The 14726-nt window shown below is 42.3% G+C and overlaps 1 protein-coding gene and 1 long non-coding RNA gene across 5 annotated transcripts in view; one reads left to right on the plus strand and one right to left on the minus strand.

Annotated features, from left to right (window-relative positions):
* SLC1A2 (solute carrier family 1 member 2) overlaps positions 1–14726 on the plus strand; it is an 82371-nt gene that overhangs the window by 3694 nt on the left and 63951 nt on the right. The window contains exon 2 of one of the 3 annotated variants that reach the window (XM_015863578.3): positions 1–208. The exons of the other annotated variants lie outside the window; for them this stretch is intronic. The gene's annotated coding sequence lies outside the window, so the exon portion shown is untranslated. The remainder of the gene's footprint in view (positions 209–14726) is intronic. 3 annotated transcript variants of the gene reach the window in all.
* LOC107314388 (uncharacterized) overlaps positions 208–14726 on the minus strand; it is a 27832-nt gene continuing 13313 nt past the window's right edge. For both annotated transcript variants that reach the window (XR_014946328.1, XR_014946327.1), the window contains one exon: positions 208–14244. This is a non-coding gene — a long non-coding RNA (uncharacterized LOC107314388). The remainder of the gene's footprint in view (positions 14245–14726) is intronic.

The following is a 14726-nucleotide window of genomic DNA, read 5'->3' on the forward strand; positions in this document are numbered from 1 at the left end:
GTGAGAAGCTGAGGAGAGAAATAAGCTTTACGTACTGGCATTAAGGCCGGCGAGCTCAGGCATCGTAAGGACCATCAGGGAAACAAATTCAGGACCATCCGGGCTGTTCGAGGAAGACTTTCCATCGACGCCGGTGCAGTGGAAAAGAGACAGGTGGCAGAGAGTGCCCATTGCTGTGCACAGCGTGGTGTGTCTCAGGCACACACAGGTACATTGAGAGACCCCTGTGAGAGGTGGGACGGGCTGTGTGTGTGCCAGCACGGTGTCTGGCGGCTCTGTGATGCTCAGGTGGCATTAGGTGAGGCTGATGGTACATACAGTCAATGCTTTATTGGGATAGAATAACTCCAACCGCAGTCAGTTTTGCAGTGTGTTATTTTCTCCTATGACAGTGCAGTTTACATGTAGTCTCCAAAGTGGAGGTGTTAGGGATGTGATAGGGCACATGGCAAATAGTAAGGCCCCCATGTACACACAGAGGAAGGCAAATCTATATTATGGTCATAAAAAGCAGTGGTTACTCAGAACCAGGATTTACTAGGAAAGATTTTCTTGTCTGTACCTTTCCATTTTTTTTTCTTTTAATACTTAATTTGAGGAAAGTTATGCATGTACAGAAATTTTCCGCCCAAAACTTCCTGTTCCAAGAAAGAAAATGTGGACAATGGGAAACTAATCACCTGAAAATGAGAAAGGGAACATCCCCTGATACGGCAGGGTTAGGCCTGTGGAGCTGTGGATCTGCTTCGCTGCAGTTCCAGCTGCTGGCACTTTCTCTCGCTGAGGGATGTGCTTACCTTGACTACAAAGTCGTGCTGTCACAAAATGGCCTGGTACCCATCTCATTTAGCAGAACAGACTTTGGGTGTTCAGCTGGTGCTAGAAGGTTCAAGGAAGAAGGGCTGGAAGCTACTGTTGGTACTGTTTGGAACTACTTGTTTTCATGCTCACTCTCTAAGCATCCCATCCTCTGCCACATTCACCTTCCCCAGTGACTTCCTTTGGACTTGCATTGCAGTCCAGAGACCAAGCAACATCTGTTCACATTCTCTGTTGTGCACTTTGCGTAGTGCTCAGGTAGAACCTCCAGAGGCTGATTGGTTCCATCTGAAGGTGGCAAAGCTTTATAGCTTTCCTTTGCTTTTACAGGATCTAACAGGACATAAAGATTAAATGAGATGGATGCTGCCTGCACACCTTGCTTCCCCCAAGGTTGTGGCTCTCACCTCTCTTCAGTGTCACTGTTTCAAAAGGAAATAATGCAGTGCATTGCTACAGTTTTTAAATAACATATTTGCATAACTTAGAGGTTTTAGCTTGTCAAATTAGCTTGTGATTTAATCATCAGATATAGAGCCTTGAGTGTTAAAGTCATTTCCTTGTTACCTACTCAAGTAGGTAAAAAAGTTTGGGTTGGGTTGGATAATCAGGAAAAGGTTCTTGAACACAGGGTGGTAGGCATAGAAAAGGCTTCCCAGAACTGCTGGAGTTCAAGGAGAGCATGGACATGGGGTCTGATTTTTGTGTGGTCCTACGTGGAGCTAGGGGTTGGAATCAGTGACCCTTCCAACTTGGGATATTCTATGAGTGATGATATTTTAGTACTCTAAAAATCTAGCACCAGTTTTGTGTGCTTTTTAAGAGCGTGAGTTTTGGGGCATGAAGTTTGAATGTGCTCCTTTAAGAATGCAGCCACTAGGAGACACTGTCACTGCATCTATGGCTGTAAATTAGGGAGGCTGCAGGTGTTTGGGTGCTGAGCTCAGCCCCATGTGTGGGTAGCCCTCCTGGGCAGGGCTGGGAACTACCCAGGCAGCAGCTTGTCCTGCTGTGGGTATTTGGGTGCAAAACCCTTGTTTCAGGGAGGCTGTTAGCACAGACATGGGCTCCTCATTCCCTTTGGTCAGATTGCCAAAGAACAGTCCAGGGAAGGTTGGTGTAAATAGCAGAGGCGTTACTGCTATGGGTACGTGGTACCTAGATGGCAGGCATGTATGCATGCATAAGCAGACTCTGCTACATAATAAATGTAGTGAAGGGGGGCAGGACATTGCAAACATCATGATGTTTGCAAATACAGGAGGCTCTGGGTAATTGCTTAGCATCGTGATTCGATTAGTGAAGCAGATGTAAGTGCTTCATAACTTTATGTACACTTAATATAAATGGTGTTTATGTAATATGCAATGGCTGGAAGGCAGAGTTCCCATTCTGTTTGGGGTCACAAACATGGTGTGTACAATCTACAGAGATCCCTCCCTTTAGGTTTGCCATTATTGTTAACTCAGTTAAGAGGGGGGAAAAAACAACAAGAAAAAACAAAACCTGTCAATTGGTGGTCTATTCCTCCTCTCACAGCTTGACTGTTCCTATTTTCTTCCATTGATGCTCTCTCTTCAGCTCAGGTTTCACTGCTTCTGAAGCGATGGTTCCACAGGCAGGTATACAGTCTGTACCACATCTCCACCACACAGTGTGAATTCAGTCCTGTAATGCTATCATGGAATGCTAATAGCAGGGTGGCAAAGCATTTGGCTACAAGAAATGAAAACAAACCCAAATGCAGCAGCCACAAACAGAAACAAAGGAAAAGAACCACTTACCTTTGAAAGGCCTCAGGTCAGCAAGAGACACCTTCACCTCCACTGCCAACCTTTAAATGAGTCTCAGAAGGAGTGGATCCTGGCTCCCCCACTTCCAGTCACTCAGGTACATTGCATACACCTGAGCTCCCCTGGGTTGGCCCTGCCTTCCCACCAGGTGCTCAATCACCTTTCATGCTGTGACTTAGCATTTCCACTAGAAGACCAGATTAGATGATCCCATGATTAAAACTATCATGATTCAATTTATTTTCTTCAAAATTAGCCACAACACATTGTATGGATTTTATACAAGTTTTATTCTAGCTACGAAAAGGTAATTGTTCATCAGTTTAACATACAGTTAATGTGGGAGGCCCAGATAATAAATACCTCACCCAGCATCTAACCCTGTGTGTGTGTGTTACCTGTCAACAGTTTTTGAACAGATTTGAAACTTGAGAATTTATTATTCTTGGTTAGCATTTCAGTCATGTGGCTGTGGCACTTTTGGAGCAGGAGCCCTAAAGCCATTTGCTGAATTGTCAAGACAAAGCCCAGAAGGGAGACTGACAGCCCTTACCATACACTTAGCTTGGAGACAATGCAACTCACCTTACTGAGTCAGAAAAGCCAGCTTTGTGCTTCTTGGTAGGGTTCAGGCACCACATAGGATAGTGGGTGTGCAGGATCTGCCACTATGTGTACACAAGCACACCCACGGTTTTCTTGTCATTTGAATTTTTACTCTGTAATTTACCCACAAAACTCCTCAAAATGGAAACGCGATGAAATGTGCTGGCACAAGTGTTTGGATACTTTAGAGGATTAAATCCTCCAAGTGCTCTCACTGTTATTTTCCTGGAGGATTTGAGAAGTGCCAACTCAGGATGGAGTTGTTTTACTTTATACTCTTTCTCACACATTTTGAAGGACAGATGGAATGGATGTAGCCTATTAATTAGACATATCAGCTGTGGCTCTGGCCTCATTTCACTGCTGTTGATTGCAAATCTCTAATTTCAATGATATAGAATGAAGCTCTATGGAAGATAACATGTTTCTTAAAACTAGACATCCATTCCTTCTAGCAGTGACCTGTGGCCAGTAGTCACCACATGCCGACATTTAGTAGGCAGCGAAATCTCACCTGAAGCCTAATATATCGTGATGCGCAATTATTAGAAATACTCTCAGCATTCCTGGAAATCAGAGATTTTAAGATCACATCGAAGAACCTCAGATTTTTCATTCCCTGCTTTCCCAACTTGACATTCATAGGGCTAATTTTGATATGAGTCATCCATTCTTTGGCTTAAGTTGAGAAATAATGCATTTTATATATTACACCCTATGACATGGGAAATGAGGAACATTTTCAGGAGACCCAAATAGCAGGTACTGCTTTTGTTTCTTCTGTTGTGCACTGGCATTTGAGTTTCAACAGATTCCTTAGTTGTACCAGGCTGAAAGAAATGAGAATATAAAACTGATCAGCAAGAGTGCTTTTGTAAGAGATGAGGACAAAATAAACATGTATAGGTGCAAGCACTCGGTTTTCACTGCCTTCTCATGTAATAACTTTTCGTTCTGTGTGATTTAATTCCCTTTCCCAGCCCAACATGTTGCAATACCCACTATTTAGAACAATTAATTCAATGAGTTCTTGAAAACACTGGATGGATCTGTAAAATCCATCATCTCTGCTATTGTCCATCTGCTAATGAAAGCTCCCCTTTGGCCAAGTCAATACAATATTTGACACTTTTAGCCTCCAGCTCGTTAAGCTAAAATGCTATTTCCAGAGGCATGAAAGCAATAAAAATGAATGTGCTTTTATATATTTAATCCTACTTCTATATTAATTTCAAAGCCTCTAAGTGTACTTAAAGCTTTAAGACAATTAGCTGCAATACAAGTCTCAGTGCTTGGGAAAGATAACAGGCAAGGTTCAAAGACCATATTCTAACATTCAAATAGAAATTGAGGACCCTTGCAAGGAAGGTCAAAAAGGAACCAAAACATAGAATAATTAAGGAACACTCCTGCTAATTGCAGGCTCCTTGGGAGAAGGGCATGAAATTCACAAAAACACAAAATCAAATTCATTGCAATGCTTAAAAGAAAGGAAGGTACAAAGGGGATAAGAAAAATTAGAAGTATTTAGTTTTTAAGTCTCAAATACAAATGCTTGGTTTCAGCTTTTGAAATATTTGCTCTTTCCATTTCTGTTTCACACCTGTTCTGCTACTGAAGAAAAAGGCAGCTAAAAAAAAAAAAAAAAGACTAACATGAACTTATTGGAGACTCTACTATGAAGGAAAATGCATCACTGTGTATTAAGGAAACATCTGGGGTTGACCAAAGCAATATTTGCCCTGTATTTGACAAAATAGAAACATTTAAGTGTGACTGCAGCTGAGTTCTTCCTTGATCCTTTTTTTGTTAATATAACCACCAAGCCAAAAATCAATAGGTTTTCCAGGCTGCTTTCTGCTCTATGACCTTTACTGCTATTTTCTCAACGCGAGTTAAACACTAGGCTATTACTATAGGCATTTAAACTTATCTAAACACATATCGCTGTGTGCGCTTGTGTATATGCTTCATTACTTTGTTTTAGACACCATCTCCTCCTGCAGCAGATCCATTTGGTAGATTTTGCTGCCCTTTCTGTCCCATTGGTGTGTTTTAACTCCATAATGCTGTCCTGCATTTCTGCAGCAACTTTTAACTTTTTTACTGTTAAAATTTGGATGAATAACTACACTTTCTGTTGTCATTCTGTTATCTCCAGCCCTTCGTGGCTTCTGTGTCATCTTCTTAGATAATACTCCTCTATCCCAGTCTGCAGACACTGAAGATTCACCAAAATACTCTGTGATGGCAGCCGTGTGAGAGGTTTCTGGCAGTTTTCTGTGTTTTAGTACTGTTTAGTTTGGAGCAAAAGGTTTCTTTTTCTCAAGATGCATTCAGATACATACCTGATTTGAACTTCTGCTGCTTCACTGGTTTTGCTTTCAAAGTTACCAGGAAGCTTTGAACATCTTCTGTATCAATCTCAACAATTGTTAGTGCATTTTGTGGTGTTGATTTCCATAGCTGCAGTTCTGTTATAATAGTTGTTGGTGGTGGTAACCATCATACTGGTAACCAGCATGGTTGCCTGTCTGCTGTGTGATGGGGGGAGGATGCAGCTGTTATTCCAAAGTCACGCTCCATCTTGACTTTTTCTTCTTACATCTTCAATAACAAGGCAGCAGGCAGTGTTTCTGGAGTGGGTAACTTGAGGCAAATTTAATTTAATAATTTAATCAATCATCCTTTTGGCATTGCAAGAATAATTGGTGACGTATCCAAGTAAAGAAACTGCAGATGAGACAATGGCCAGTCTGGTACTGGAAGGTTTAAAGAGGGTAACAGTGAAACCTCCATTCAAACTGGAACTTGCCACAAATTTAGATGCAGTCCTTAGTTCCTGTATCTCAACTCCAGGTTAATCTCTATTAGCCCTACTACCACAGCTGCTTCAAACCTACAAGTAAACATACCTTCTACCTACTGATGGCCTCCTCCAGACACACTGTGTGGCTTGCACGCCTGCTGACTGTGTCTGCCCCAAGGCAGGAGCCCCAGTGTTTCCCTTTCCAGCTGTTTCTTGCTCTTTCCTTCTGTAATTCATCTTGGAGATTTGCTTCCTCATGGAGACTGCGGGAGAGATCACAGGTAACCAAGTCACGCACATGGCTCAGCCTCTGACGCACTTCCTGCGGTCCATGCAATATGTCTGGCACCCACTGCATGTCAGCCTGCTGCTGCCTGCACCCACTGGAGGATCTTGGGGCAAGAGGGCATGGTGAGCACCCCGAGAGGTGCTGGCTGAGCCTCAGGTGCACTTTTCCAACCTCGAGGAGCAACATTATCAGGGATCAGTTTAGATCCTGAAGGTGGTGTAACTGTATTAACCCAGCACTGTATCCAGGCTAATGACTGCCTCTTAGCCAGGTTAATTAGCTTGAGTGCAGCAGAGTGTGAGTACATATGACCTGGGCTAGCACAGAGGAAGACATGGTTACCTTTCATGCCCCACGTCAGGTCCATTCAGAGCTTGAAAACCTGTTTCTCAACAGGCTTTTCATCCCAAGGAAAAAAGGTCAGTGCTGTTTCTTCTGAAGTATGGAAATTAGGGCCAACATTTGCTATTTTTAACTATCAGCCATCAAAGATGGTGTATTCCTTAATCTAAAAATAACCCAAGCTATGTAACTGTTAACTGGGGGTACAAGAGTATAATGAAGCATCTCCAGTGCTGAGTTATATAGCACAAATACACATCACACTGCTGCCTCTGTGCAGTGCATTCTCAACTCTAGGGCAGGTTCACCTGGTCACTAGGACCCTCAGGTAAGTGCTCCATGCTGGGTAAGCTGCTGCAGGGCTCCTGAGGCACACGTGTGCATGCGTAAACTGCTTGTGAGCAGCAAAAGCAGGGCCTTAGAGTTTACCACAAGCAGAGCAGACTTTAAGGCAGAAGCAGTCTTGTTAATTAAACATCTGGCTCCTTATCTGTGTGAGAATGGCTCTTCTAGAAGTAACCGACTAATGTTTGTCCTTAGATGTGCACATGGGTAAAGCCCACCGCACTCACACACAAGCATGCATATGGGAATTAATTAGCACCTGGCTGCTATTTATATCTCAGCAATCTAGGACAGGAAGCAAGGAACAACACAGGATCCCTCAGCCAACGTTTTAGGGGATTTGAAGCAGGCAGATGGCAATGTTCTGTGTTGGAAAATGCCAGGAGACGTGACTCCCCTGGACACAGAGCATGCAGAGGAGCCCCCTCAGACATACCTTTGACATCCCTGGGAGAATATGAGTAAGCTGGAGTCTGAAACCAACTTAATTTGTAGGTATTATTAACTAAAGTACAGAGAAATGCTTCTAATTCAAAATAGCAATGGTGTTAGTTAATCTGGACATACTGTCTAAATCAGAAAAGAATGCACTATACTGTCTTAAGGGATTGGTTAAGATGTAGTCATAAGAAGGCCTGAATGCCAAGATCTTTGTTCCTGTCCATTTTGAGCTGTGGGTCGCACCCCTAACATCCTGTGAAGCTAGCATATGTAGCCCATAATAAAGCCATGAGGAACAATATTATGTCAGTGAGATTTTCCCCTGTATCTGGAGCACTCAATCTAGATTTTATGAGATTGATCTGTACAATTGATTTCCCAAAGCAGATGTCTGCGTCACGCTATTCAGACTGTGCATGAAACCAGTTCATTCATAGACTCCGTGATATTTGAAAGCTGTTCAGGAGCTGCTGATGGAGACCTGTCAGAATGGGACACAAATTGGCCAGGCACAGTAAGCGGGAGCAAAGGACCACAAGGTCTGGAGGTCACACTCAGCCTCGAGGCTGACAGCTGAGAAGGAGAGGGAATGGATAAATTACCATCCTGTGTCTGCCTTCATTATACCCTGTGGTACGCAGCAACAACATAACATCCTCTAAATGAAGTATTCCTGTAATTTCTGGGCAGTGTAAGGAAATGATTGTAGCTGCCATATCTTAACTATCTTGTAGCTGCTTCTTCAATTATTCTGAGGGGAAAGAGAAAGGAAAGGAGGATTTTACTTCCACACAGTTTCTCTGCAATTTATACTTCTACTCATAAAGAGTCACCAGGAAATATGGTAGTTTCAGTAACCTCCCTTTTACACCATGGCATGTTGAGAGTGGCCACATGGAGGTGTTGTTTTCCTAAACTGGCTATTAGTAATTCTGTCATACCAGAATGCCAAAAAAGTGCCTTTCAGGGCTAAAATTATAGGTACTGGAAAATAAATGCCTCCTAATTTATCTTGTCTGAAAAGAGGAATGAGAGACAGCATAGAAGTTCTCATGTTTATAAATGGAGAATCAAGGCATAAGTTTGTTTGCTGTCATGTGAGAATCTGCAACTGTGGATTGAGCTGAGCTAAGATCTGTGTCTGCTCTCAGCCAGCTAATACAAAATTGGCTTGTTTTGGTACTTTGTCTCTCTGGGTGATGATATTTACTGCTGCTTTGCTGCCTGCCTAGAGCAGGGGGAGGCCAGATGAGGGGCTGAACTTACCTCTTTGAGCAGAGGTTTGTTACTGTGAAAAGAAAGTATCGGACTGTCTTCAGGTTTGTTGAATTCCTCAGCAATGCTCGGGTTTAACCTTTGCTGTCTGAAAACTTGACAACAACTATTTATTTTTAGAATCAGACTGAGTTTCTCAAAATTTTTTTAGCACTGTTGTGCAACTGATGTGTTTGCTGATGGTGGCTGATTCATGAAACAAGGCTTTTCAGCATCAAAACATATGTACCTAAAGGAGAGACAGGACATTGTCCAGTGACAGGAAATACACTAGTGCCAAGTCTACACTGAAGGTCAGAATGGAAAGATCCTGCTTGGCAGATGACCAGTTTATCACCTTTCACTGACCTGCCACTCACTGCTTTATGGACTACTGTAAATAAAAAGCACTCGGGAAATGGAAAATCAAAACATACTGGAAGCCCATAGTTTCTTTAACACTTTAGAGTGTACTATTTCATGATTTAGCAGGTAGGTTCTTCCTCATTTGTTACTCTTCTGATTAAGATTCTGCTTAGTAGCACAGAACAGCAAGAGACAGAAAAAGGTCCATCAGTTGAAAAAGAAATTATGTAAACAAGGTAACATGCTAGTAATCCTTTCCCTCCCCCATCCATGACAGAACATAGAAGAATGGAAGTGTGTATCCTTGAAACAAACCCTAAAGAGTCATTGAGTCAAGGGTATTCCTTGTTTAAATATGTTCACACATCTAGTGAGACACAGAATACATTTTTTTTTTCCATATAGACACATACTATATGGAACACAAGCTAACATGCAGTCACTTAGGTGTTCAAGTGTTGACCTGCCACAAAGATGCCAAGTGTTTCTCAGACATCGCTGACAAACATGGCTTAGTTTTAAGTTGCCCCATTTGATACACTACAAAGTATAACTAAAACAGAGATACTTTGAAACATATGATAGTTGCTTGGATATTACTGGCCTCAAAACTTATGTACAACCAAAACCTCTCCCTCATCTTCTGAGCTCTCAGAAAAAGAAGCATTTGGACTCTGTAAAAGGCCCCTTTGTAGCACAATGTAATTTTGGAAGCAGAGCCCCAGGCTACAACAAACGAGAATAAGCTCAAGTGCAACAGCCATGGATACAGAAACAAAGGGAAAAAAAAAAACAACAACAACATCCTTACCTGGAAAAGGTCTCAGATAGGCAAGGATCTCCAGCAAAAGCAACCTTCACCTCCACTGCCAACCCTTAAATGAAGTCTAGGAAGGGGTGGATCCTGGCTCTACTCCTTCCAGTCACTCAGGTGTATTGCTTGCACCTGAGCTCCCCTAGGTTGGCCCTGCCCTGCACAAATTATTGGCATTTTCAAGTGGTCAGTGTTAAAGTGACATAGAGATTCATGCATTTTGTCAAGTGCCAGAAGGTACTTCACAGCTGAATTAGCAGAAACTTTGTAAAAGAACCCAACAATAATAGTGCAGACAATGAGGCTCATGGTATACTATGAGAAAAATATATATAGTATACAGTAAATATCTTCTCTAAAAGCAAATACTGTGAATTAACTAGGCTGTTTTGTTGGATAATTCTGATTAAAAATCCACCTCAAAAAGAATTCAGCCCATAATTTGGCAGGGAACCGGTGTCTCTCCCAGAAGAGATGCCCCTTTTGTTTCTCTGCTCAATCTTGGTCACACCAGTTTCCATCTTTATCTGTTATTTCCTATCACTAACACCACTCAAATGTGTTTCAGTGGGTTTCAAAATCATTGCATACATGCTACATGATCTCAGGGCAATATGCCAAGTTTGTTTTAAATACATCCTTCCAGGTCAGTGGAATTATGCATTAGGTGTTTCCAAGTGAGAAAATGAAAAGTTACGCTTCATGGTCTAATTAGCATTTGCCCCTAGTGACATCTACCTACAGAACAATTCTGTTATATTGTAGGATTTGTTTCTTTGTTGTTGTTTTGCTGTGATGTTCATCCAAAGTGGGAATTTTCTACAGCACGTTTACCATCAGTATGGGCCTGTACTGCAGGCCCTCTATGCTTTGCTTCTCAGTGGTCCCTGCCAGGCTTAGAGAACAGTCTCTCAAGTGTGTGTATGTTTTTACCTGCATTCTTGTGGACATCAGTATTCATATGTAGCATCTCACAGCTTTGTCCATACAAAAATCTTATGTATGTTCTAATGTGCCTTAGACCTGAAAATTTTTCACTCTCAATTTTTTGAACAGATCAAATACTAAAGGAGAGCTTAACAGTTCTAGTTCCTAGCTCTTCTGACCATGCTTTAAGTCTCTGTTGATAAAAAGTAGAAACAATCTCTTCTCATCATGTTTCTTCTTCAGCCTAGTGGCAATGGTTAGTCAGGAGAACTAGAATCAGACTTGTTAGTTTTTGGAACTCATTCGTGATCTAAATGTTTCCTTGAGAGGGAAGCAGGGGGAAAGAAAGGCATTGTGAGGTTTCCACAGTGCTGTCCATGCACTCGTTTTAACAGGTGAAAGGTAAGTGTTCTGCCCATTTATTACTCTTCTAATGCTTACTCATTGCAAGAATGAATAAAATTTAATTAAAAAAGAATGTGAGGAAGGTGGTACACATGTAATTGCAGCTCTCCTGGCCAATCATGCATAGTTTTTTGGGGTTTGTCAGCACATGCTGCCCTGACTGATTGCCCACGTTCTGACAGTTGTTTCTCCTCAGTTAAAACAGAAGCATGTTTTTTATTTCAAGCGTAGTCTTTTTCTTCATGAGGCTATTATCTGCATGGCCAACATCATTGTCAGTGGAGTGTGCTAGTCTTTCCTCAAGTCTGTACTTCCTTATGATACTGATAGGCGACACTGCACATAAATTCTGAAGCTTTGTTGGATTATCTGTCGATTTGAAAGTCTTTCATTGGGTGTCCTTTACAGATACTCACAAACAAGCTTACACTCATTATGAAAAGGTATGGGCTTGCCTTCTGTGAAGTAAGCTATTTGGCTAATTGTCTCTGTGCTGGCTACTCTGCTAATTTTCCAGCAGGAACACTTGCCCCAGAGCAAATGTGAAGTACCTGCTATATCTTCAAAGTGTAAAAAAGGCAGCATGGTGTATATGAATACATTTGCCTGCATCACACTAGGCTCCTACAGTTGGAGGTTTTTCCATCCTAAAAATCACACCTTCTCACTCACCACTTGTTTGCTAGCTTCGTTTTCTCTGGCTGCACTGAGACCACCTGGCTGAGGCCAGGAGATGGGGATGGAGAACCAACTTTGCCTTCAGTCCCTTCTGGCTACCGCTTGGTAGCACACGAGACATTCTGCAAGTTTGAGCCTGGCAGCTAATAAAAACCACTGGATTTATTCACAAAACAAACTTGACTCATAGTTACTTATCTTAGAAATGTAATTCAGCTGTGTCAGAGCCACAGGCCTTTGCTTGTTTCAGGCTTTGCCCTGTTCCCTTCTGTTGTAACCTTGTGCCACAGTGTGAGCAAAGCAGGACGAGGGACATGGAGCTGTGTCTGCTCATTTGTGGGACACTCATGAAAGCAAGCAGCAGCAATGGTGCAGAGAAAATAAAAGGCAGAGCCTGAGGACACTGGTGTGAAGTGCAGAAGATTCCCACTTCCTCTATTGCAGGGCCTTTTGCTGATAGCAAGTGTTGCCACATAGTAATTAATATGTCACCATAAGGACACACCAGGGCTGCATGGGAGGCTGTAATTAGCACAAAATAAAGATAGCTTGGGAAAATCAAAACAAGCCAACTAGACACTTTCCTAATGAGGCTGTCAGGGAAGCACTCACAGATGGCAAGTGGACTTTTTTAAAGTAAGCTATTAAAATTGTGTTTGGGAATACATTGACAGTGCTATTTCTGAGTAGCAGTCACAGAGTCACATTTCTTCCTGCCTTAGCAAAATATGAACCCAGAATTCAATTCTACCAGCAGATGCACAGCAAAGACTCACCACATTAAAAAAAGTAGAATTCACATTACTGCTTCGTAAAACACATCATGACATACTTGTAACATTACGGCTGTGGTCTTCTGGGGCTCCCCAAAGTGGAAGGGAAAGGGAGTGGTGGTTCACATAATCAGTGCCAGTGAATCACTTTTTTTTTTTAAAGATGTGGTAAAAGATTTGTTCCTCCCAAAGCATTTGCTTACCTGGATTTCAAGTAACATGTACAAAAAGAGCTGGAATTTGTTGGAAATGGACTTCAAAGAATAGTAACATCAATACCACCTTTTTGTATAGTTAGATGTAGATGTTTCACACCTGAAGCAGCTTGTGAGCATGAGGCAGCTTGGGGGTTATTTGGTGGTGGGCAGATGTGAGGTTGCTCAGGAGATATGGGCTGGAGAGTTTCATGGCAGCTCCACTCAAGGGGAGTTGTGACTGCCTTCGCTAGTGCACCTTATCTGTCAGCTATGGTTTACCAGCATGTGTTTTGGTTCACACTAACCCTGCTGGTCAGCCTGAGCAGAGGGAATTGTTTCTGTTGCCATGTACTGTTTGGGCATGAGAAGTCAGTACCGCGGTGCATCAGCCAGGCGGCAGACTGGCCCTGAGTTAAGTTGAAGTTGTAAGACTGTGGTTATTTTAGGGCTGGAGTCTGAACTGAAAGAGCTACCCTCCAACTTCACCCTTTCTCTAGGAAGCTAAAATTCCTTGCAGAGAAGCAAATACAATTCTTAAAACAGTTCTTACAGTGCTGTTCATTTGGACAGTCGTATTCCAGCCCTACATAAAAGAATATGAATGAAATTTGTCATCTCTTAGCTTCCCCCTGTCACCATACACACAGTTCATCTCAAATATTCTCATCACAGAATGACAGGATCATAGAATCGTAATATCACACAATAGCTTGGGTTGGAAGGGGTCTTACAGTCCACCCGGTTCCAGTGGCTGCCTCAGCTTCCTTGGACTTCAATTCCACTTGCCTGCAGCACCAATGCCCTTTGCTATGTGAAATTAAGTCTGCCTCTCCAAGCTAAAGCTTCTTGTGGTATTACACAGTGCTTCTGCTACATCCATCATACAGGAGTGGCCCTGTTAGCCAAGCAAGGCTGAATATGTGTGCAATTCATGCAGCAGTGAATGATGTGTTTTTAATAATGAGCACAGCTTCATGCTGATAAGAATGGCTTAAGCTACAAGAGCCTCCTTCTGAGGTGCTGGGCAGCAGCACAAAGCACCTGTGTATCCCACACTAGTCCTCCTGACTTACTTTGAGGTTCCAGGGAGTTGAAGGAGCTGTGCAAAAATGGGATGTGGACTTCTGGAGCTGATGTAGTATGGAGGGTAGTTGTACATACTGGTATATGCACACCCACTGGGACAAATAGATCCTGTTACAATGTGAATATGAAACCCAGCAGAAAGAAAATGGAAATGAAGTGTATTTATTGCGACTTACCCTCAGGCAGGAGAGGATGCAGACAGTGAGATTTATTTTCTGCTCGTGTTCAGTGGTCATCACTCTGCTGACTTCTGTGCACTTCTGTCAATTTGTATCAGCAGAGGCTTGACCTTCTGCTTGCCTGAAATTTATAGGGACAATGCATCACTCGATCAGTTGCAGAGTGCATGTTTTATGGGGCAGCACCACCTTTCATGAATACACATCTACCCTTTGTCAAGACACGCACTGTTAGTGTTCAAAGCAGCCCAAGTATGTTTTTGTGAATAGAGATCTTAGGCATTACTATGGTAACCTAATACTGTCATCCAGGAGTAAATTATTTATGCTTTTCAGCAGTAGAAAATTGAAAATCCTATTACTTATGGCTGTGCACTGTGGTTTCATGTGTTTTATTATGAAAATACTGCAGGATATCCAGAGCACTGGGAGCTCACGGTACAGTATGTAAGCCAGAGCTTTTTTTGTTTTCTTAATATATTTTTCCTGGAGCTTTGTCATCTAACTCTCAAGCCTTAAGCAGCTCTGGCAGCCTATTTAACCATTAACTGACAGGCAGGATAGGTTATGTTTAAAAGGGAGCCTCTTCCTCTGAGTTTCAAA

Source organism: Coturnix japonica, chromosome 5, assembly GCF_054131305.1.
Source record: "Coturnix japonica strain WE chromosome 5, WE-NBRP24, whole genome shotgun sequence".
Classification (NCBI taxonomy): domain Eukaryota; kingdom Metazoa; phylum Chordata; class Aves; order Galliformes; family Phasianidae; genus Coturnix; species Coturnix japonica.